This window comes from Apostichopus japonicus, chromosome 10 (assembly GCF_037975245.1).
Source record: "Apostichopus japonicus isolate 1M-3 chromosome 10, ASM3797524v1, whole genome shotgun sequence".
Lineage (NCBI taxonomy): Eukaryota > Metazoa > Echinodermata > Holothuroidea > Aspidochirotida > Stichopodidae > Apostichopus > Apostichopus japonicus.
Window position 1 is genome coordinate 1,608,946 of NC_092570.1, and position 3,555 is coordinate 1,612,500.

Here is a 3,555-nt window from a genome sequence, read left to right on the forward strand (position 1 = left end):
AAGTCAATTTTTCTTACAGCTGGAAGTATACCATAAAAACAAAGGTCAAGTGCTCTGTTATGTGTTTGTTCTATATATAAATATATACATAAATACGCCAAGAAACTGACCACTTCTGTAGTATGATTTGTCTCGAGTGTTCTCATAACTTTACCTTGATTTGCCTGGCTGGCTAAGCACATTCCATCAGGTTAACATGCTCATGCCTTTCAATGTAATTGGTTTTGCAAATGACACTAATGCAATGTCCTAAATATTAATGTAACATTTCTTTCAGTAACCACTTTAGGAAATGGATTTAACAAAAATTGAGAAATATCGTTCCTTTCTCTGGTTGCTTTCTACTTGGTTCTAAAATAAACTGGTCAGAATTTGTGTAAAGTATACGAGAGGATCGGGGCACAAAATTGAAGCTTCACATAAAGTCCAAGAATAGCACATTATAGTGGTACATTATGTTGGGCAGTTGTATCCTTACCAGTACAATAAATATATGTCGTAAACAGTAACCAATTGTACTCTGTGAAATATTCTTATGTTATGATCTTCGCCGTTGAGGTGATCAAATCATGCATACTTTACATGAAATATCGCACTGTTTTTAATTTGTTGTTTTTGTTGTAAAAACAGCATGTATTAAAGTACTTTATCAGTTTTGACACAATTTTATTACATTTTTGCCGATTTTCTTTTCCACATGATCTACCAGTTTCAATTTAATTTTAAGTAAATGAATAATCCTTTCATTCGAAAGAAACATTTAAAGTGACCATGTTTGATATCACCCTTGTTACCCGATTGTAGTGTTTAGTACATGGCAATGAGTAAGGGAAGAAATGGGATTTGGACAAGTACATTAAAGGTTAAAAGAATGAGAACTAAAATAATTATCCACATTTCTGGAATATTATCATAGGAAAATCATTCTTGAGGTAAATACCTGAACAATATATATGATTAAATTATACGAGTAGTGATATAGAAACAGTAGTCACGTAGTAATCTCCATTTTGGTTAAGTGCGAAAATAATTTAATAATCCAAAAATAATCAAACGTGTGTCGTCATAGAGAGTGAAAGCCCATATAGATTACATTTTTACTAAAGCGATTGTTAATTAGCACCCTAGTACTGGTAGATCTTTATTGCTTATCACAATTTAAGTCCTTTGAGTCGAAAACCAGACCAGATGAGCAAACCAGAAGTCTGTGACATTAACAAATTTTAACAGACGTATACAAGAAAAAGACGGACGAAAATACAGTCAATTTATTGGAATGATCGACTGAGAGAGCATTTGATAAGCAAGATTTGTAACGATGTCAATGACAACAAACATTCTTGAGACGCTCATATCTTTCAAAAGGGAGCATTTAAAGGGTGTGAAGACTCGCGCAAAAAGAAACGTCTAATGCCGGTAATATGACACCTAGTTTCGAATGATGCGTAACAGAAGTGTTAGACACCACCATCGATCCCAGAAATTACACACACAGCTTGCTACCGTCGGTAATTAGACACTAGTGTACAGTCAGTAAATACAGCTGCGGTCAATATACCCACAGCACAGTGCACACACGATACAGCGATGGACATCTCAGGTCCAGCTAAAGATAACAAGGTATCACGTTTCATTACTGTCTGCATTTTGCAGCGACAAGAGAAAAACTTCACTTGCAAGCAACGGAAAGTTAACTTTTTAAAGATGGCGGCAGCTGTTTGGGGCGAGTCTTCAATGCCTTTAACATATTATATTGCTACAGTAATGGGACTACAGAATGAGACGAGTTTTACTTTCAGTCAAAAGTTCATTCCGAAGTGATGTTCATGTACATGAATCTCCTTGCCTACCTGACAATGCTTTCAAAAAAGTGATTTAAAAAATTGATGAATGACAACAAATCATAACCATAATTCATAGAATTTTTCTTTATTCTAAATTAAATATATGTCGTGGATTCAATAGATTAATCGAATTAACAATAATGATGTAGCAGAATTTATTACTCTTTCTCGTCTTTCAGAGTTAGTACATTATACCGTATGAAATTAATACTCATTAGTTTGGAAAAGTCGGTTACTTTACGATTGATATAAATCCATTAAATGTCGAAAAACTGTTTTAATCGAGTTTCTGCAACCCCCGCCAAATTCTTCAATTGACTATAGTGTATTAACTGACATGTATAAGCCAAACAACGAGAGAAAAATAAAGTTTATGAGAAAAGGTGGCGCTAATTTGAAACTTACGCTATTTTATAGAAAATACTAGTATGAATCTTACAAGCAATCGTACATTCAAAATAAGGAGAAAATCGCCTCATCAGGCCACGTGGACGGTGGCTTTACATATGCCGGTCGCAGAGCGCAGACTTTCTGACCATAGGCAAGGATTCGCGCACGCCTCTTAGGACGCTTCTGGTCGAGTTTTGACCGCCCCTCTTCGCATCTTCCCGGGTTCTTTTGCGACACCCAGGGAGACATGGACACGGGATCCTAGTCCACAAGAAGTGCCATACCACCACCAACGTGTTGTGTACACTCCAGTGTGTCTCGAACCTTAGCACGATGTAAAGTACCAGCAGAACAAGAGTCTTTCATCGACCCCTTACACGACCGGCCACCACGTCAGCTCGTAAAATATATGTTTGAAGTAATGTATAAAGACTTCAGAGAGGGATATCCCCAAGTGAAAAAGACTCTTCAGGTGGACTCAAACTCCAGATTCCAGCTTGCCAGAATCCCGCTTTACCCTCCGAAGCCATCTGACTAGTTACGATTTAACCTGTTGAACTTTAGATTGAAGGTTGGACAATATGTATTTAATGCAATGAATTCGACTGCTTATCCAAAATTAGGTCCTCATCTATAATCATCCCTACATTAGCACAATTGATAAGAACACTTCAATGTACAAATGGTTTCAATGCTTTTATATCTTCGCAAGCAGGGAAGATTGTTGTTTTCTTTCGATTAGATCTAAATGTATAAAGGCCTACGCTAAATGTCATTAATGACTTCAAGATCGGTGCAAACAGAATTTAAAAACAGGTTTTCATTTAGGTACACTAATTTTGAATACATCGTATCACTTAGGTAAAGAATGTTTAATTGCTTCACATTCCATTTTGAATTGTCTAACTTCAGTAATACAACCTGTATCGTAAGAGGCATTAAGGGAGGCACACAAAAGACGTAAACGTCTATGCGTTCTCTATACGCTATCAGAATTTTATCTTTGCAAGAAACGCGTAGCATTTCTATAAATGCTGGCATATATTGAATTAAACAGTACTGCATACATCTTGTTGAAAAATTAGCATATAGAATGCAAGTTGAACCAAGCCTTCAATTTTCCTGTAGATATCCGAGGACAACTACCATTCCGTGGAATTTTTTTGTTATTGTTGTTGTGAAAGAGGGCCCTCACTTTTGACTTATCACGCTTTCACATGTAACTCAACACACTTTTAATTCCAGCAATATTCGAAAGTACAATGAACTCGAAGAAAACCTTTATACGATTAGCTTGACAGTAGCATATTTTGAAGCAGCA